Below are 22,338 nucleotides of genomic sequence, written 5' to 3' on the forward strand. Positions count from 1 at the left end.
AATACTTTATCACATGACTATGTCCCCATTTTTGGTTTGTTTATCTACTCATCAGTTGATGGACATTTAAGCTGTTCCACCTCTTGTATATTAAGAATTATGTTGCTCTGAACATTTTTGTACAAGTCTTTGTTTGAACATCTCTTTTCAGTTCTTTGGCATACATACCTGGGAGTGGAATGATTATTCATTTTTGCATTCAATACCAAACGCCTACTCTCTGTGAGGCATCAGAGTACAAAGAGGAATAAGACAAAACTTGTCCCTCCCCTCAAGTAAACTTCCTCCCTGTTTTCTGCATGCTGTTCGTTTGTTCAACAAGCACATGCCAGGCACCGGGAGTATATCTGTGATCAGGACAAAGGTCCCAGCTGTCATGGAGCTCGCAGTTGAGTGAGCAGATGGGAATGAATCAAGTAAACAGATGAAAAAAATAAGGTAATTTCAGATGATAGTACAGAAGGACTAGTTTTAGCTGGATGGTCAGGGACAGCCTCTCTGAGAAGGTGACATTTGAGCTGAGGTCTGAATAACAAGGAGCCAGTCATATGAGGATCCACAGATTAAGCCATGAGGACATGGAGGGAAGAGCATTCTGGACAGAGGGAACAGCAGCTGCAAAGGCCCTTAGGAGGGGTGAATTTGGCATATTCAAAGAACGGAAAATTCGCTCTCATCCACAGCCCTCCCTTTCTGCATCCCTCCTGTGCAGCCAAAGCCTGATCTCATGCCCACTCATGGACCTTACTCCATCTGCCATATCCTCTCTCTTCTGTATTCCTTACCTCTCCCTCTCTACCGGTCTCCTTTTAACCATAGTTAAATTAATCTACCCTTCAGCCAACAAAACTAGAACCCTTTATGGTTCTTTCTGGCCATTGCACCATCTTTTTCCTTCTCTCTACATTTGAGTATATCAAAAGGATAATAAACACTTGAATTATCACTTTTCTAATCTTCTTTATTCTTCAACCTTCAGCTGTGTGGCTTCAACCCCCACAAATTCACGGACACTGTTTTCCTCAAGGTATCCTCCTGTTTGTAAAATCTAGTGGACTCTTTAGTCCTTACCTTAATTAACTCTTAATTATGATGGATACTCTTGAGTACTCCTGCTCCTGAAACTTTGTATTCTATGGGTATTAAACCTCACTGTCCTGCTCCTCTCCCTAAGTCTTCCTTCCACGTATCTTTTCTGCTGCCCACTTATCAAATGTCAGTGTACCCAGGGCATATTTTAGCCTCTCTCACTCTCATTCTAATCTTTCTCAAAGTGACATCAACCGAACATTCATGGCTTTAAATTCATTGCATCCTCATGATTCAATAATTTGTCTACTCACTAAAATTTATTTGTAACCACCAAATCAATACTCCTGGGCAGTGTCATGGTCATTCATGAACATGAACAGGTTGAACAAGGCAGTACTCCTATTTTAGCTTTTATACTGTAAACAACTATCCTTTCCATGGTCTATTTAGGAACTCTGTCTATTTTTGCATTTGTGTGCATTTTCTTGGTGATTTGGCTGTTCAAGATGGCCCTAGAGCAGAGTGCTGAAGTGCTGGCTGGTGTTTCTAAGTGCCAGATGATTATGATGTTCCTTAGAGAGAAAATATATGTATGAGAAAAGCTTCAGTTAGGCATAAGTTATAGTGTTGTTGACCATGAGTTTAATGTTAGTGAATCAACAATATTTATTAAATAAGGCATCTTTAAATGGAAACACACATAAAACAAGGTTATGCACTGATTAGTTGATAAAAATATTATGACCAAAGGCTCACAGAAACCTAACCCTATATTTCCCCTAGGAGCAATGGCTCCATGTTCACTAATTCAGTGTTTTTGGTGACTTTGTAGAACATAACTACCATAAATAAAGAGAATCAACTACCTGATCCAAACCATAATGTCCCCAAGGGCATTCTGTCTTCAGCCCAAACTTCACGTCTTTTATAAACCCAAATATTCAGTTCCCTATTGAACAATTCTTCTCAATTGTCACAAAACACTTTATAATTAGTACGTGCAAAGCTAGAGTTGAATCTTCATCTTGCTTTCTTTCCCCAACTAATAGATTCACCCTCCTAGTTTCTTTTCTCTGCTAATGACCTGACTAACCCGTGATTTCAGCCACCCTCCCAGAGTCCTCCTTACTGTCCCATCTCCCAAATATCTGCATCAAAGCAGTCTCCAAGTCTTCTGCATTATTCCTTCCATGTCTTGAGTCAGTCTTCTGTGTCCCATTACTCCTGCTTGCAAGAGTACTATATGCCTGCCAGACTACTATCATCCTTGGCTTTCTGGAGGGCCTCCTACTGCTTCCCTTCTAATCAAGGCTTCAACTTACTGCCAGAATTGTCTTTCTACAATGTCAGTTCAATCCTATTGGATTAATCCTATCATTTAAAATCTTTACTGGCTTTATTTTGCAAACAATGTCAAGTCCAAACTCCAGCCTGGCATGAAAGGACTTCCCCCAGCTGGACCCTGACTACCCCTCCTGCCACCTCTCCAGCTGATCCGCTCTAGCAGAAATAAATTTCTTTGCTGTTTCCTAAGCATTCTATAGTTGCATGTTGTTCTCTCTGCCTGGAATATCCTTCTTTCTCTGACTTGACCTTCCATTCCAATACACTGTATCCTTTTAGCATCCTTCCTATTCTTTTTCTCACTCCCACCAGACTGAATTAAATGCAGTCTCTGTCTTCTCTAAGCTTAAGTGAGTTAGAGTTTACTGTTCTGCAAGAGAGGATGGGCTTATGTCTGGTTACTTCTGAATCCCAGAGGTGCACTCTTCCTAAAAGGTATATCCTTGGACAAAAATGTTAGCTCCTCTGAGCCTCAAATTCACTTTTGCAAAAATGAATTAGTCCAACACTCTTCAAATGGGTCTTGTAAAAACAAAGTGAACAATGCCCTAAAACAAAGAAAAAAATTGCCCAGAATTTAGACCCTCCCCCCCACCAAAAAAAAAAAAACCCACTCAAATCTTGCTGGGACTTTTGCCTCACACATTTCAGCAAGAATTCCCCCTCACCATCCAATTATGCCCCAAACAACTTCTCCCCAAGACTTCTTTATCTTCACCAACACCATCCAAATTACTCATACTCTAAACCTGTCTTTTCCGTATTTCTGCCTATATTCATTTTTTGTTCATGGAGACGTTGAAGTTTTCTTTCATATTTCTAGCAACAACATCTTCCTGTTCATTTCCAATGCCACTTGTCTTACTTTAAAAACAAATGGACCACTCTTGTATTGTTCCTTACAATCTTCGCTGGTCTTCCTGCTCCCACTTCCCTCAATCCTCTCCATTCCTCCTGATGCTTCAAGCTACAGTAACCTGAAAATGCACAATTGCCAAAAGCTCCCAGTGTACTCACACAGGGGTGAAATGTGTATGGGTGTGATGGTAAATAATTGAGTGTCAACTTGATTAAACTGAAGGATGCAAAGTATTTTTCCTGGGTGTGTCAGTGAGGGTGTTTCCCAAGGAGACTAACATTTCAGTTAGTGCAATGGAAAAGGCAGACCTACCCTCAACATGGGTGGGCACAATACAGTCAGCTGCCAGAGCAGACAGAATAAAAGCAGACAGAGGAACACAGAAACACCAAACTGGCTGAGTATTCCAACCTACATCTTTCTCCCATACTGAATGCTTCCTCCCCTTCAACATCAGACTCCAAATTCTTCAGCTTTTGGACTCTTAGACCTTCAACCACAGACTGATGGCTGCACTGTTAGTTTCCCTGCTTTTGAGGTTTTGGGACTCAGACTGGCTTCCTTGCTTCTCAGCTTGCAGACAGCCTATTATGGGACTTTCACCTTGTGATCGTGTGAGTCAATACTCCCTAATAAACTCCCCTTCATATATACATCTATCCTATTAGTTCTGTTCCTCTAGAGAACCCTGACTAATACAATGGGTTAATAAATTGAAAGCAGTCCAACAAACGCGACAAAAGAATGTTGCTTGACGACTTCCTAAAGCTAGAGAGATTCTGTTTTTCCATGTGTCCAGTTCAATATTTAGCCAATGTTTTGCATGAATTACAGAGAAGTTATGTTAATCAAATTGCATCCAAAAAAAGTCAGAGGAAAAGCAAATATAATAGGTATTTTTCCAACCTTCCAGAATGCTAAGTAAGAATGAATAAAATGTTGTAATGACAAATTCACTTTTTATTCAGATTCCAAAAATCGAATACTAGACCAGGTGCTCTTGCTTAAAAACATTAAGAGCCCTAACCAAGTCAAGCCTGTAGCTAGGACAACAGGCACACACCACCATACCCTGCTAATTTTAAAACCTTTTGTAGAGAAGGCATCTTGCTGTGTTGCCCAGTGTGGACTTAAACTTCTGGCCTTATGTAAACATATAGGGTAATATGACTACTGAAAAAAAAAGCGTATCCCGTGAGCATGGTGTTACAAAATCAGGAAGTAATCAACCTATTGTTTATAGCTCCAAGCAGACAGTATCTGGAATGTGTGGGAACGTATTTGAAGAAGAACACTAGCCAATTGCAGAGCATCCTTGAATGAGCAATCAAAATAAAGAAGGGTGAAGATACTGACAATGGAACACATACAGCACCATTTATTTCAAAATGGTAGAGGAAGCCTCAGATGAATCTGTGTTACATCATTATACTAAAGGCCAATTTTGTTCAACATCAGTAAAAAGCAGTCACTTGAAAGATAATAAGAAGAGTCACTTTGGCTGGCTTAAACATGGCACCTCACCCTTGCCTGTAACTCATTGCAATTGCTTCTTCATTTGGGTAAATACTCGTTCCGTTATTTTTAAAATGTAACTGAAAATACACCATGGAATATTATGCAGCAATCAGAAATGATGAGTTCGTGTCGTTTGTAGGGACATGGATGAATCTGGAGAACATCATCCTCAGCAAACTGACACAAGAACAGAAAATGAAACACCGCATATTCTCACTCATAGGTGGGTGATGAAAAATGAGAACACATGGACACAGAAAGGGGAGTACTAAACACTGGGGTCTATTGGGGGGAAAAGGGGAGGGCCAGTGGGAGGGGGAGGTGGGGAGGGATAGCCTGGGGAGAAATGCCAAAAGTGGGTGAAGGGGAGAAGAAAAGCAAAGCACACTGCCATGTGTGTACCTACGCAACTGTCTCACATGCTCTGCTCACGTACCCCAAAACCTATAATCAAATAAAAAATTAAAAAAAAAAAATGTAACTGAAAATATTACAAAAATTAATCCTGTTGTCAATCAGACTGCAATAAACAATGTTTCTATGCAAACAGAGTCAAGGCCACATTAGAGCTAAAAAAAGTTACCTCTGGGAGATTACTATTATTACTTTCTTACTAATGACATCCCAGCCCCATTGTGTTCTTCCTACTTCCTCAACAAGAATTTCTGATACCAACTTGCTGAATTGTCCTCATATCCTAATAACATCTAATACAAATCTGGCTCTTGTTTCTCTAGTTTTCCCTTACAATCAACTAGGCAAAACCCAAATCCTTTAATAAATCCCTCCAATGCTGTCTTACTGAGAAACCACGTGCTCTTCCTCACTGCAGCAAGATCAATAAACCTACATGTCTTTGACTGTAGGTGTGTTCCTGGCAGTCTTGTGGGCTTCAGTACATCAAATATTTATTGATCATCTACTATGTGCTAGGTACTATACTAGGTGATGGGAGAAAGTAAGGAGCTGATTAAAGATAAGAAAATGGAGGAATCTGCAAAAATTCCAGAGCAATTTGATGACAAAAAGGGAAAAACGAAATAAGGAACTATCCCAGAGTAGCAGAAGTTGGGCCAACTGTGTACAGGGCACCTGGCCTTCCCTTATCTCCCACTGCAGGTCCCCGCTGAGTAGACACAGTCAGACTCCATACCAGGTGGCACGGAATAGGGGTAGGCATCAGCCCCAGCTGGGAACTGTCTTTTAGACTAGGAGCCCTTAACTTGTATGGCCTTTATAGAAAAAAGATAAATTAGGTATATTATATTCCTATGTAGGATGTTGAGCTAAATTCACATAGGCCAGTTCCAACTGACGATGAAGTCAAAGGACTAGGAAGAGTCACCCTACTGTAGAAGGGACTGGGTGGTCATTATGGACTATCTGCAACTGAAGGAGGAGAGAACAGATCAGCAGACAGGTGAGATTAGAGGTCATGTGCAGAGAGCAGCAGAGATGTCTTAAGTGAGGTCATGAAGCCCTCAAGAGATAGAACAGCCTTTGTGTGCAATGATATTCCCATTCACATCTCCATGAGGTCTGGATGAACTTGGGTTCCTGTCTTGAGTCTCATGTGGCTGTCTTTACAGTTGATATCTTTTCTGTTGAACTAGATCTTTTGGCCACATTACGAGCCCTAAGCAAACCAAGAAAGAACAAGAGATCTTTTGTTTTTGGGGGACAGGGTCTACTCTGTCACCCAGGCTGAAGTTCAGTCATATAATCATGGCACACTGCAGCCTTGAATTCCTCGGCTCAAGCAGCCCGCCCACCTTCAGCCTCCCTAGTAGCTAGGACTACAGGCACATGCCCCTATGCCCAGCTAATTTTAGAACTTTTTGTTGAAAAGGGGTCTTGCTCTGTTGCCCAAGCTGGTCTTAAATTTCTGGGCTCAAGCAAACCTCCTCTCTCAGTTTCCCAAAGTGCTGGGATTATAGGAGTAAGCCACTGCACCCAGCTGAGATTTTTAAACATCACAAGACTAGTAACCTATAAAAAAAAAGGGGGTGGGGGTGGGCAGGGAATGAAGGGGAGTAGAGTTCACACAACAGCCTCTGAGTTTAGCATGGAACCATCCAGGGACCAGAACAGATGATGAAGGTAGGAAGAGGTTGATGGCGGAACTAGTGACAGGCTAGGTGGTATCAAGCCTTGTTGCTGCCATTGTCTTGCCTTTCAAGATGTAGCTTGGGAGTCAACTCCCTGGGGAAGCCTTCCCTGGTGTCCTCCAGTCTGACATGAGAACTTTCTTCCCATGTTCTGACAACACCTTGGTTTACCCACCTCAAAGCCCTTACCACTCTGCATTCTGATTACTAAAATTATTTCTGTCTGAGTGTCCTCTAGCTGAGTGGTTCTGAACTGGGGGGATGTTTGCCTCCCAAGGGCTACTTCACAATGTCTGGAGACATTTTGCTTGTCATAACTGGGCAAGAGGAGTTACTGCTACTGGCATCTAGTGATGCGGATAAACATCCTGCAGCACACAGGACAGCCCTCGACAGCAAAGAATTATCTGGCCAAAATATTACTAATGCTGAATTTGAAAAACCTTGCTCTAGATCAGCACTGTTCATTTTGGTGACAATAGAAATGTTCTATTATCTGTGCTGTCCAATACAGTCGCTGCTGACTACATGCAGCTACTGTGCACTTCATGTGTGCAACTGAGGAGCCCTTTCTTTTTTTGAGACAGAGGCTCACTGTGTTGCCCAGGCTTGGAGTGCAGGGGTGCGATCCCGGCCCCACTGTAGCCTCAAATTCCCAGGCTCATGTGATCCTCCCAACTCAGCCTCCCAAGTAGCTGAGACTACAGGCATGTGCCACCATGCTTGAGTAATTTTTTTTTTTTTTTTGCATGGATAGGATCTCCCTATGTAGCCCAGGCTTGTCTCAAACAATCCTCTTGTCTCAGCCTCCCGAAGTGCTTTAATTACTTAATTTGCATTTAATTTTAACTATAGGCATGTGCCACTTAACAATGGCACACATTATGAGAAATGCATCATTAGGTGATTTTGTCATTGTGAGACCATCCTAGAGTGTACTTAAACCTTGATGGTATAGCCTACTACACACTTAGACTATGTAGTGTAGCCTATCACTACCAGACTACAAATCTGAATAGCACATTTATACTTAACATTGTCAGCAACTGTAACACAGTGGTCAGCATTTGTGCATCTAAATATAGCTCAACATAGAAATGTACAGTAAGAATACAGTATCATAATCTTATGGAACCACTATCATATATGTGGTCCTTAATTGATGGAAACATCATTATGTGGAGCCTGGCTGTCATTTGATTTTTTTGGCGGGGGAGGGATGAAGTCTCACTCTGTCACCCAGGCTGAAGTACAGTGGCTTGATCTCGGCTCACTGTGACCTCCATCTCCCAGGTTCAAGTGATTCACCTGCCTCAGCCTCCCAATAGCTGGGACTACAGGCACCTGTAGGTGCCACCACACCTGGCTAATTTTTGTATTTTTAGTAGAGATGGTGTTTCATCATGTTGGCCAGGCTGGTCTCAAACTCCTGACCTCAGATGATCCACCCGCCTTGGCCTCCCAAACTGCTGGGATTACAGGCATGAGCCACCATGTCTGGGCTTGTAATTTGAATTTAAATGAGCACATGTGGCTAGTGGCTACAGTGCAGATCAAGCCTCTCGTTTCTACTCCTCCCAGAGGCCACTCCTGTCTCTCAGCGGCACTTGCTATAGCTACATTTTTACACTTGTGTGAGCATTTGGTTGTTTATCCCCCTCAGTAGATTGAAAGTTTTCTGTGGGCAGGAATCATGCTAACTTGTTCACCTCTCTGTTTGTTTTTTTTCTTTTTTGGGGAGTGTGGACTTTGATCCTTATTTACAGGACACTGTGAGATATGAAATTCCACAAAGAAATAAAACCATTCAGAGGACAAGCTTCATACAGTATGTAGAGTTTGGAAGTGTTCAAGTATAGTCTCAGTGTAAAAAGTGCTGCAATAACAACCCATATTTAAAAAGAGTTCTTAGTAGAGAAACAGTAAGATAATCTTATACCAAACATAGTACACAACAAATTTATGCCTCAGAGCTACAGTGATCTAAAAGTTAAAGGTCTCAGGAGTCCCATCCTGAAATTGGAAGGTGTAGCCTTCAGAGGTAGGTTCTGGCACAATATTTTGATCTTCCTCTTCCTCTACAGAGAAATACTCAATTAAGCTTAATGAAGCCTTATACACACTCATATTCATGGTTTTGTAGAGCTTCAATTTTGTCTAAGCCTCCACATTCTTCAATCATCATACTAAGTTTCTCAGTTTCACCCAGTTTCTCAGCAGCCTGAAAGATATTTGAAATGGTATCCAGGATAAGTAGAATAACCTTGGTTTCTTTTGCAGTTAAGAGGTTCAACAGTTCTATTATGCCACATGAATGAGGTACACAATCTGTTCAACTGCTCCACCACTGGTATAGTTGGTCACAGCCCATATGGCTTCCTTTTCTGTCTTAAAATCTGACTTCGCGAGAACATTGGCAAGGAATAGGACTAATCCATGATTCACAACTTGCTGTGTCTGGTCCTGATGGACAGCTGTGATGTTTAACATTGTCCATGTAGCTTCCTTCTAAATGTTAGTTTTGGGGTTGGTAAGAAGACTGGGAAAGATGGTGAGTGCTCCTGCATCCGGTCACAACCTGAGTCTGTTCATCTGTACCAATATTCCCTAGAACTCTTAGTACAGGAGTCACAGTTCACAATTCAGAAGCTCCTAGAAGCTTCACAAGTTGGGGCACAACTCCTGTTTTCACAACCATGTCAATTCATTCATTTGGACCATTAGTCAGTAAGAAAGAGCCCAGCAGGTATCTGCTAACACTTCTGGATCATCATGATGCAGGAGCCGAACTCAGATAGAAAGAATTTCCTCAACAGCATCTGACGGGGGTGCAGGATTCTTGTTGCAGCAAAGATTTGAAAGTGTCCAGGTAAGACTATATAAGTAACCACATGCTAAAGATGACCTATCAGGAACTGGAAGAAGAGCCAATAGTGGCTCAACTACACGGTACTTAGTAACCAAGTCTTGGAACACTGAGCCATCACCCGCAGTCTTTCCTGGAGCTGATACAACTTGTTCACTGATGTGAGCATGGGGAGATGCCAACAGAGAAATGAATGCTGGGATGGCACCTCCATCTACCACAGCCTTGGTTTGTTCTGATGTCCCAGAAGCAATGTTAGTGAGCGCCCAAGCAGATTCAAACTGAATGGGACTACAATCAGTTCTGGACAAGGACACAAATTTTGGGATTAACGCAGCCCAGATTGTGTTGTTTACGGGGTGGTGGCAGTGGGGAGGGGCTGTTTTTCTCTAGAAAGTAGTTTCCTGTCAGCTTGAGTAGCTTGGAGCTGACTTGCCACATTGTTGCTATTTATGCCTTTGACAATGTCAACAGACCAATTTACAGTGCCCTGGGTGTTACGGTTTTCCTGCAGCGGAGAAGTAGCATCGTCAGGAAATGGGTTTATATTGCTCCTTTTCAGTATCTGGTCATCCTTAGTTTTCCTCAGCTCCACATTGACTTCTATTCTGCGCCGCCTCATTTCTGTACTGTCTTCCCCCTTGTTCTTGAATCTGTTAAGTCAGGCAGCTGAGTTCACCTCTCTATTTTGGGTGCCTAATACAGGACCTAGGATTAGATAAGTTATCAGTATGTGAAATGTGTGAAAAGAATGCATAGCCAAAGCATGAATGGCCAGCCAGGAAGTGTGTTAGTGAGAGTTCTACAGAGAAACAGAAGAAATGGGATATTTTACATATGGACATATACACATAATATACGTATTTTATGTTTTCTATATACACACACACACATACATACATATATATATATATACATATATATATATACACACATACATACATATATATATATATACATATATATATTAAAAGGAATTTATTATAAGGAGTCGACCCATGTGATTGTAGAGGCTGAGAAGCCTCCATATCTGTAGGGTGTGACGCAAGACAGCTTATGGTGAACTTCTAGGCTGAAGACTGGCAGGCTTGGGATGCAGAAAGAGCCATTGTCCAGTTTGAAGAAAGTAGCCAGGTAGGAAGAAGCCTCTTTTATTTGGAGGAGGGAGAGTCTTTTGTTCTATTCAGGCCTTCAACTGATTGGATGAGGCCCATCCACATTAGGGAGGGCCATCTGCTTGACTCGGTCTACAGATTTAAACGCTAATCTCATCCAAAAACACACTCACAAGAGCACCCTGAATAATGCTTGATCAAATATTTGGGCACACCATGGCCCAGACAAGTTGACACAAAACTAACCACCACAGGGGGGTGACAACTTTCCTTGCTGAGTTTGTGTTTAGGTAAAACTTTATTGTAATTAGGCAAATAGTTTAAAGGTTTTTTTTAAAGGACTTAGGGACCCTAAATTACGGTTGGCTTAGCCCTGATCTCTTTCCCTGAAGAAGACAGGTAAGAGCAAGGAAACAGCATAAATCCATTAACCCTGGTTCAGCCCATGATGCTCCTCATGGGACACTGAATTACACAGTGGCTCCTAGGGTGATGGGCTGCCATGACTTACTCAGGTCTCAAGTGGGAGTGAGAAGACCACCAGGGGCTGGGCACCATGTCCTTCAAATTCTGGACCACGAAACTCTGGGTCCCTAGTCATTTCTAGATATGGTAATTGCTAACCCTCAAACTGTCGTTTTGCACAAAAGTAAATGTGTTTTCATCAACAAGAGGGATTGCTATTTCAGAAATGGAAAGGCTCTGCTCTTCGAGCTCAGAAACTGCTACCATCCTAAGTCAGCCTCTGATGCTCACGCTCTTTGTGCATGGAACCAAAGGACTGTGGCACACTCCTGCCACCTGGTGGCAACATATGAAAAGTCATGCAAAGGCTTAACCCTGAGGTTCTGATTTGGCCAAAACACAACACAGAAAGAGCATGCTTGGAGACTTGCATTAGTGAAACAAAATTATAAGTTAACTGGGCCATAAGTCTGGAAAGAAATTTAGTGATTACTGAGTTCGACCACCTCAATTTCCAGATGAGGAAACTAAGGTTTAGAGATACTTTGTGACTCACTTGAAGATACATCGGAGCCATGACCTCACCTTCTCCCTTCAAGTGTAATTTCCCCTTTAATCCACCTCTTTAAAACATTTCCTTACTTGGGGCGACTGAAGACTTGATTAATTGGTAGAATGGTGAGAAATTAAATGTAATTGTAAAATAAACCAAAGGAACCAGTTGCTGTTAAGACATCTCTTTTGTAGTGAGCAAAGGTCTTTGTACAGACACTTGTTCAGAAGTGACAATTCTACCAGAGATGGTTTGCAATGAACTTGCTCTTTCAATCTGAACAGAGATGGATGTGCATCAGCAAAATCAAGTAAGTGATCACTCCCCTCTACAGGAATAGGATAGCACCTTCTCATTTTCATAGATCAGATATGGACTACAAATTGCTGTGTTTTGCTAGTGCTGGGAATACAGTGAGGAGAAAACCAGAAGAGATTTTTGCTTTCATGGAGCTCACAGTCTGATGGGGAAGAAAGATGAGTTAAAATGCAACTACAGCTATGCATCACATAAGGACATTTCAGTCAATTAGGGACTTATGTATACAACAGTGGAGCTGAAAAATTCCTGTCTAGTGATGGCATAGCTGTTGTAATGTCATTACACAAGTGTTTGTGATGATGTTGCTGTAAACAAACCTCTTGTGCTTCCAGTCACATAAAATATATAGTAGCCAGGCACCCAGGCTCACGCCTATAATCCCAGCACTTTGGGAGGCCAAGGTGGGAGGATCACTTTAGGCTAGGAATTCGAGATCAGCTTGGCCAACATAGTGAAACACCGTCTCTACTAAAAATACAAAAATTACCCAGGAGTGGTGGTGCACACCTGTGGCCCCAGGTACTGAGGAGTCTAAGGCACAAGAATCGCTTGAACCCAAGGGGCCGGAGGTTGCAGTGAGCTGAGATTGTGCCAGTACACTGCAGCCTGGGCAACAAAGTGAGACTCTGTCTCAGCAACAACAACAGTATGGTAATGTCCTAGGCTTTCACACTCACTCACCACTCAGCTAAGTAATATCCAGTTTTTATTTTTTGTTGCAACTTCTAGTCCTGCAAACTTCACTTATGGTAAGTTCCCTGTATAGGTGGACCATTTTTAATTTTTTATACCACATTTTTACTATACCTTTTCTAAGCCTAGACAAGTTAGATACGTACACACTTACCATTGTGTTACAGTTGCCTACAGTGTTCAGTACAGTAACATGCAATATAAGTTTGCAGCCTAGGAGCAATGGGCTAAACCACGTGGCCGCGGTGTATAGTAGGCTGTATCATCTAGGTTTGGGTAAGTATACTCTAGGAAGTTTGCACAACAATGAAATCACATAATGACACATTTCTCAGAATGCATCTGTGTGGTAAAACTATGCATGACTGTGCTGTGCAAGGTGGTCATGAGAACACTCTACGTGAGGCTAGGGATAAGAGTTGAGCTAGGACTGGAGAAGATAGCTGTCAACAGAAACAGGATCAACTAGAGTCCCTGGCACTAGACAGGCAGCAGTGTCCAATGGAGCCAAATTCCAAATGTGGTCAACGCCAGACCAGCCAAGTATTCAATGGCAGCACTGCCAGACTGGAGAGTCCAGTGGGAGTGGGCATACCGCCCATACAGCCCACTAGGCTGCTTGGCTATGGAGGACTGGCCCCTGGCATGCCATGTGCTGAGTGTGGTTGTCACCAGAAACAGACAGAGGGGCAGAAGGAGGCAGTGGCAGAGGCTGGACTGCTGAATCCCTGCTTGGGAAGCTCCGCTGTCTGGCTGAGGGAGAGAGTGTTCACACACACCCTGCTTCTGTCGGGATTTGCCCAGGCAGTTGCACTAGGCTGAGCCAGCAGGCAGTGGGGCAGCCGGCACAGGCAGCCTCTGTGGTGAGGGCACCAGCAAGGCCCAGATGGAAACTCTGACCACGGTGTTAATTCATTTCTCTGTGGTTTTCTGTTCAGACAAATACCAGTTTCTTGTGGGTTTGTTTAGCTTAATGCTATTGGCTGTGCAGGGTCAGGCCCTACATCCTCGATTTCCAAGTCCCTGATCGGCCAAGTTTAAAGGAAGGGATGATCAAGGTATCGGCTACTGGGAAGGATATCATAAGGCTTTGGGGAGCCATTGGGGAAACCCTACTAATTTCCCCCAGACCTGAGGTACAACCCAGCCTGCAAATTCATTCTGTTGTGCTCATGATACAACACAAGTGTGTGAGGTTTCAAGGCAGGCAGTGAGCCTGTGTCCTCTAACATGTCTAATCCAACATCTTCTTGGGAAGAATATTGACTCATCCAGATGGAAAGTTGGCCTGGAGCCAGGAAAGGATGCAGATGGAGCTTAGTTGATTCATGATAACACAGTGTCTTGTCCATTTGTTGGACTGAGTATTCCCTGAAGAACTTTCCACACCCAAACCTGCCCTGGGACATTCAGTTTAACCTTCTGCAGCGAACCTTGGCCCACATAGCAAGAGATTAGCTTCCACCAGGGCTTGGCCACAGACCAACCATGTGACTCTGAGGGAGTTCTCACTCCATGACTCAATTTCCTCAGCTACTCTTGAGATAATTTTCAACACTGAAAAGAAAAACTGTTGCCATGGCCAAAAATAAAAACTAGATATTAGTTATGCTAGATATTAAATGTCGTCCGAGAGACAGTAAATTTAATGGCCCAGAGTGGTTTCAGGTCTCTGAGAGGAATTTAGTCCCCAGCTTTAAAGAAGCAGCTAAGTGCTGCCCTTCTATTTCTGTCCTGCATTCAAAAAGTCATAAATAGTTAACTGCGTGAGTCCTTTTGTAAAACCTCCTAGGAGCATCTAAAAATAGCCTCTGGGGACTCAACGCATATTTCTGCAGGTCCTCTTCTTAATCTTTCAGTGAAGGTGGTGACAATTTACTGTTACTGTCACCTATGGATTTACAGAGACAAAAGCAGCTAGGCTGGAAGGCAGAGACAGGAAGCTTTTCTTGTGGGAAGGATCTCTTGGGAAGTGGAACCTAGAATTGATTCAGGTTGAGAGTACAGGGATGAGACATGTCACCTCTCCTTTTCTTGGTTTCCCTGCTAGTAAAGGGGAGGGAAGGAGAAGTCTCTCTCCCCAGGGTGCAGCAAGAATCTACCCTCAAGTAGGAAGCTTCAACAGACAAAGCAGAACCTTTGCTATTAGACAAATAGAACCAAATGCTATTATGACAAGTCAAGTCCACACTCATTACATGGCTTTGCAGTGCATGTCACCCCTGCCATTCCTATCTCCAGGCCCTCCTGCCAGTTTTCCAGCCCAGTGGCATGACAGGAAGCTGACTGTCCATCACAAGCTTGATGGACAAGGGGCGGGAACAGCCAAGCCCAGCTCAGCTGCCTGCCTGTTCCTTTCAACCATGCCTCTGCTTCCCTTATGCTTAACAACAGCAAATAGCACCCCACTCTGATTCTCAGTAATCTTCAGGCAGGCATCCTTGCAAACAGACCATCAGCCCAGGGCGCTCCTATGGACTTGGAAGGAAGGATAGGGCAGGAACATTCCTGGCGGCCTCCATGGCCTCGGTCCTCTCTCCAAACACTCCTAACAATGCACAGTAATTAGCTGCATCTCGGGCCCCCTGACACCCCTTAACCTGGAAAATCAGGCAGACTTGTGCGACAGCAATCAGCTCCCAGACACATCCAGCCGTAATGTGATTACGCCATTTACCAAAATGCAAAGAGAGATACTTGAGGCGTTTCTGATTAGGGCTGACATTATCCCTCTAATGGGCCACCGCATTAATCAAAGCTGTTGCTATGACTATGGCGATGGTGGGGAAATAACCCCAGCTTGATTCTGGGCCTACCCAATGCCGCCAAGGAAGAGGTCAGCTTTTGTTACAGACATAGCAGAAGAATTGCTTCTTCCTGCTTAAGAAGAGCTTTCTATTGAAATTGCACCAGCAGCCAGAAAGACAGGCCTCTGTTTTCTTTCATTATGCTGGAATTTTCTGGTGCCATTGCTCAAGATGACTCGATAGTATTGTTCTGGGAGGGACTGGGATGCGTGTGTGTCGGGGGTGGAGATATGGAGGCTGATTTGTGGGGCTGTCAGAGCCTTCTGCTCTCCAAAACTGTATCTTAATTGCTGGGTGGCCCCCTGGGAATCATGCAGGGCATGAGAACCTGGGGGCGGGGGAGAAGGATGATCTGTGGAAAAGCCCAGCTTTTCCCATGGCATAAACACTCTGGGCTTCTGCTGCTTTCTCCATTCCAGAGCCACTAAAGCATTTGGCAGAGACAAGCCTGTACCACACACCCTATGACAAGGCAGATGGAAAAACAGGCGGGAATGAAATGGATCTGACAAGCCTGCCTGGAAAACCCCCTGTCCTCTACTCTGGGCTGTGGAGAACCCATGAGCTGCAGGGGAGGGTAGGGGAGACCAGGTGATGGGGGCTGGGGACAGGGTCATCGGCACCCCATGATGGCTAGATAGAGGTAAACTGTTCCAAAGACCCAAGGCAGCCTTCTCTCAGGTGCAGATACTGTAAGGGAAATTTAGAGGTTAGTGATGTGGCACAGCATCTCCCCCCAGCACAGGGATAGAGCAGTGAAGAGGAATCAAGAAATCTGGTTCTAGTTCAAGTTCTTTCTAGAATTTTCTCTAAGCCTTGGTTTTCCCATCATCAGAGTGGGGACAATGAAATCTACTCTGATGTCCTCATAGGGGCGTAAAGGTCAGTCCGACCACTTCCTCTGGGGGGAAAGGATTTGTGAACTCTAGAGCACAGATATTCAAACTTGGCTTTATTTGGGAGTCACCTGAAGAGGTTTTTGAAGTTCTGAAGCCATGGCCCCAGCATCAGACATTCTGGGTTCATTGGTGTGAGAGGCGGCCAGGGCATGGGGATTTTTCAAAGCTCCCAGGGGATTCTCATGTACAGCCCAGGTTGAGAACCACTGCTCGCAAGTGCTATAGGGAGCAGTACCCTGCCTTTGAGCCTCATTTCCTATACTTTTTTAATGAGAATAAAAATTTTTTTAAGTAAAAGCCTTTCAAGAGAATAAAAGGAGAAAATGTATGAGAAAATGCATAAAGTCATATATCCTGGATTCCTAATTAATGTTCAGGTCCCTCATTAGAGGCCATTGCCTCTGTTTCAGGGGAGTCTTGTCCCCAGGGGGAGACCCCAGACAGCACCTTCCCCCTTAGCTGTGTGACTGTGTTCAACTTACTGAATAGCAGCAAGCATTTACAGCACCTGAAGCCTTTCACATGCTTGAGCTCACTTAATTATAGCAATAACCTGGGGAGGCAAGCATAGATCATTGTTACCACCCTGTGAAGCAACATCATAGGTGATTCAGGCAGTCAGTGGTGGAGCTGGGATTTTAGCCCAAATTTGTCTTGTTCTGAAACCAGAGTTCTTTCCATGACCTACTTGGTTAGAACTGACCTGAGTCAATTTTGTCATTCACTATGTAGATGTAAAAGGTCTTAGGGCCGTAGGTCTCTGCATGTTGTAATGAAAGCAGGTGTCAGATGGAATTCTGCCATACAGACTTTCATTTATTAGCAAAGCAGGTGCAAAAACAGGCATGCAGCTTGCTCTGTGAGCTCAATGACATCCTGAATCATTGTCCTTTTAGGTGCCCCAGTAGATCCTTGCATGAAAGCTTCACTCGGGGCAGAGGTGACATTTTTCAGCACCAGGATTCAGCTAACCTTGTCATTGGGTCATGAGAAAAAAATTAGCTGATAATCAGCCTAACAAAACAGAATCCATTGGAGTCATAAGCTCACGGCACTGTTCCATTTTATAAACACAGGGAGATCAGTCAGAAGGCTACCAGGACATTCTAGCCCAGAGTTGACAAAGGTCTCTCCCAATGGCTATGGGGAGGTAGGAAAGGGGTAGGATCATTCACTGAGTCAAGCAAATATGTTGGGCACTCTATCAGTTTCCTGATACAAACTACCAAAGCAAAGTACCACAAAATGGGTGGCTTACAACAACATAAATATGTTCTCTGATCATTCTGGAGGCCAGAAGTCTGAAATTAGGGTGTCAGAAGGGCCATGCTCCCTCTGACACCTCTAGGGAAGGATCTTTTCTCGCCTCTCTCCTGGCTTCTTAGCTTCTGGTGGGTGCAGCAATTCTTAGTGTTCCTTGGGTTGTTGCTGCCACTCCAATCTCTGTCTCCGCCATCACATCACACGGCTTTCTCCCTGTGTGTCTGTGCTTCTGCATCCTTTCCTCTTCTAATAAGGACACAGTCATATTGGATTTACGGCCTGTCCTAATTCAACGTGACATTAACTAATTATATCTGCAAAACCCTATTTTCAAATAAGGTCACATTATGAGGTTCTGCATAGACATAGGTTTGGGGGGACATTATTCAACCCACTATAGGCACCTACATTATGCTAAGTGCTGTGAAGAAAGAAGATAAAGGTGAATAAACATTTCCCTGCACTTGGGTTGCTCAGCTCCCAGAGAGGGAGATAAGCAGGTTGGTGCCTACTCTGAGAGCAGCAAACACACATTGCTGGTACAGGGCAGAGGAAGCATCTCACCCCAAATTAAGAGGGTCATAGAAGCAACCTCTGAGCTGAGTTCTGAAAGCCTGGCAGGAGGTAGCCAGGGGGAAGAGGATGGAAAAGCAACAGAGACAGAGGAAGGGACATGTAAGTTGTATAGGGAGCAGGATGAGTGAATTAAGGCCGGAACGTGGGGTCTGAGATGGACAAGTAGAGATGTGTAAAGCCAGACTGTTAAGCAAGGGCAGGTCAAGAAGCATCTCATGTGCCTGTCTAAGAATTTTTTCCTGTGGACCATAGAGAGCCATTGGCATAGATTAAGCAAGGGAGGAATGCAGTCATATTTGCATGTTAGAACAATCACTGTGAAGCAATGAAAAGGGTAAATTGGAAAGGTTAAGAATGGAAATAGGAAATCTCAGTAAAAGGCAATAAATAGAAGGTCCTGGCATATGACTGCAACCATGAGGATGGGGAGAAGGGAACTCATTTAATATTCATTCAAGACGAGGGAATCAGCAGAGTTTGTGGATAAATCAAATTCTGGGAATGAAAAACGAGTCAATAACATCCAAGGTACTCTGCTCTAGGTTTTGTTAATTTCAGTCCTGAAGTCATCCCTGAGCTATCTGGAAGTGGTCAGGACAGAATGCTGGAGAACTTCAACATTTCTGGAGCAAGAGGAGAAAAATCAGCTAGTAAATAATTCAGAGGAAAAAAAAGTCATGTGACAGGAGAAATGGAATTACATATGGGGAGCATTAAGCAGAGAACCACTGGTACCCAGGCAGAACTAGCACCCAAGTAATAATGCTAGCCCAATGAGGAGACTCCTGGGAAGGAAGAACTCTGGGAAACTTGGAGACCCAGAAAGAAGGCAGAGTGGGGACAAAGAACACATAACTTTGTATTAGGCAACTTTCTCAACTTCGTATTAAGCTTGGATATCACCAAGAACAGTGGGGTCCAGTTCAATTAATGAGGGTGACCAACTGCCAGGTGTGCCCAAGTCTGTTTCAGTTTAATCCTGAGAGCCTAATCTCCTGAGAAAAATTTCTGTCCTGGGAAAACGAGGACACTCAGTCACCCTGATTAACAAACACTTCCTGAGCATTTGCTACATGCCACATGTATATTGGATGATAGCAAGATTAACAGTGCACAGAGCAGGCTCTTGTGCAGCCCACAGCCTGGTGGGGGAAATAATGGATTGCAAGTTCCTAAAACCTGTAGAAGAGTAGGTTGAGGTTCCTCTCCTTCACTGCAAGGGCAAGTTAAAGGAAAATGGTTTGCATATAACTTAGGCCAGGGATGAAGAAAAGTTCTCTTAGCAAAATAAGGCTCTGGTGTGTGTTCATAAGTGCATGTTAATAGGAGAAATATTAATTTCTTGTATCAAATTGAAAAAGGCAGAAGTTATGCTTATTCTGGGGAGTTTTCTTTTGGTGTAATAAAAGAAATATGAGTTTTCAAGATAGTTATGTTAAAAGGAGGAATAAAGCTAAGGACAGTTTGGGGCCAGAGGGAAGGGAAGATGTCCACACAGGATAAAATGTGCTGGATTTTAGATACTGCAGGAAAGAACCAGTTACAACTCAAAAAGAAAAAACCTTGTAGTCTCTCCTTCGTCCCCATGCCTAGATAAGTCTCTAGGGCTGCTGTAACAAATTACCACAATCTACATGGCTTAAAATAACAGAAATTTGTTCTCTCACAGTTCTGGAGGGCAGAAGTCTAAAATCAAAATGTCTGCAGAACCTCACTCCCTCTGGAGGCTCCAGGGAGATTCTGTTCCTTGCCTTCTCCTGGCTCCTGCCGTCACTTGACATTCTTTGACTTGTAGCTGCATCAACTCCAATTTCTGTCCCCATCTTTGCATGACCTTCTTCCCCATGTTTCTTTATGTGTCTTATTCAGTTTGTCTAATCTCCCTCTGCATGACTCTTATAAAGACATCTGTCATAAACTCATTGCAAGTTGAGGAGCCTACTGTATGCATATCATTGCAAGTTGAGGAGTGTACTGAATGCATATCACTTTCACACTTAAATTGAAACATCAAATATAGAGAGATATCATCCAGATTGCTTACTTGAGGTGTTCTGCACTCACCTCCACAAGGAAGGATGAAAACAACAAATAGATAACCATGTGTCAAATAAAATGTCCAAAGGAGAACACCAGAATTCAGCAAGGAAGTGACAAATACCTTTTGAGATAGGAACTCAGGACAGCAACATTTAGAGGGAAGTACAGCACCCAGCCAGTATCAGCTCAGAGCCAAAAGGGACTCCCCAATGTGAGGGAAAGGTAAGCAGGAAATCTCCAGCAGTCCATATTCCCACTTTACATGCCCACAATCTTAGTTACCCTTACCCTACCCACCACATTCACAGGCCTTAAGTCCAGTGTAGGAAGTTGCCTGGAATCCACATGACTGCATTATTCCAGAAGCCAAATTCACACAGAATCACTTCTTACTCCCCAGAACACAGGCTATTGCAGCACAGTACAGTTTTGAGAGCAGAGCCACCACCAGAGTGCATCCTGCCCTGAGGATTAATAGTCTTCTGCACTTCTCCATCCCTGGAGCTCCACAGATAACCCACTACATTTACCCAGAGAGCTGTAGAGTCAAAAGACCAGCTGAAACTAGCAGTATAGCCATATTTTTCATAACGGACCCCATGCAGTACCCTACATCGTGGGGAACAGGCAGTCCAGCACAGGTGAGAAGGCTGCCCTCAGGAGAGAGGGAGCTGATGCATGCATTCTCCAGAGCCTGAGAGCCATTTACCCAAGGTCCACTGCCTCCAACCCTGCTCTCTCCAGCGTCAAAGCTGCCAAGCAGCCATGTACCCAGGAGAGGACTGGCCTGCTGATGGTCTGCTGCTGGTGGTAACCATGTCATCTTCAACAGTGAAACCCCAAGGGCTCAAGGACTGGCCTGCCCAGTGTTCCTATCCCCACCAAAGCCATAGCAAAGCTTCCACAAACAACCACAACCTAGACTGCTGAGGCACTTGAAGACACTGCTGACATTGATTATAGCCAAAGAAATTATACAGAGACTATGCTACTTGACTCACCCAGAACCAAAGCCAAAGCACCCTACCCAATCAATGCTATAGGACACATCTACAGGAAAAGGTCTTTCCCTACAAAAGCTACTCCATAATATTGGAAGAAGCAAATTTTCCACCAAATGTCAGATATTAACATAGGAACACAGAAAACATGAAAAACCAAGGAAGTATGACATCTCTAAAGAAACACAATAATTCTCCCATAACAGACCACAAAGAAAAGGAACTCAATGAATGCCTAGAAACGAATTCAAAATAATGACCTTAAGGAAACTCAGTGAGATACAAGAGAACACAGATAGACAATTCAACAAAATCAGAAAAACAAGTCATGATCTAAATTTTAAATTCAATAGAGATAAATATCTTTTAAAAATGATCCAAACAAAAACTCTAGAAAAACTCTAGAACTAAAGAAGTTAATGACTAAAATTAAAAATATAGTTGACAGCTTTGGCAGTAGACTGGATCAAGCTAAAGACAAAATTTCTCAACTTGAAGACAGGTCTTTTGAAATAACATAATCAGAAAAAAATAAAGAATAAAAAGAATGAAGAAAGACTGCAGGACATATGATATGCTATTAAGCAAAAAAAAAAGAGAAAGAAGGAAAGGAGAGAAAGAAAAAAAGAAATTCAGGGGATTTTAAGGAGAAGACATGAGAAAACATATAGAAAACCTACTTAATAAAATAATACCTAAAAATTTTCCAAGTATTGGGAAATATCAGGACATACAGATACAGAAAGTTCAAAAGATTCCTAAATAGATTCAACCCAAAAAGATCCCCTCAAGGCACATTATAGACAAACTGTCAAAAGTTAAAGACAGAGAATTATAAAAACAGCTAAAAAGCAATAGAAAAGCATCAAGTCACATAC

General features: G+C 43.2%; 1 pseudogene; it reads right to left on the minus strand.

Annotated features, from left to right (window-relative positions):
- Positions 1 to 8,844: 8,844 nt before the first annotated feature.
- Positions 8,845 to 22,338, minus strand: part of LOC128932164 (importin subunit alpha-1 pseudogene) — a 58,239-nt pseudogene continuing 44,745 nt past the window's right edge.

Source organism: Callithrix jacchus, chromosome 1 (assembly GCF_049354715.1).
Source record: "Callithrix jacchus isolate 240 chromosome 1, calJac240_pri, whole genome shotgun sequence".
Lineage (NCBI taxonomy): Eukaryota > Metazoa > Chordata > Mammalia > Primates > Cebidae > Callithrix > Callithrix jacchus.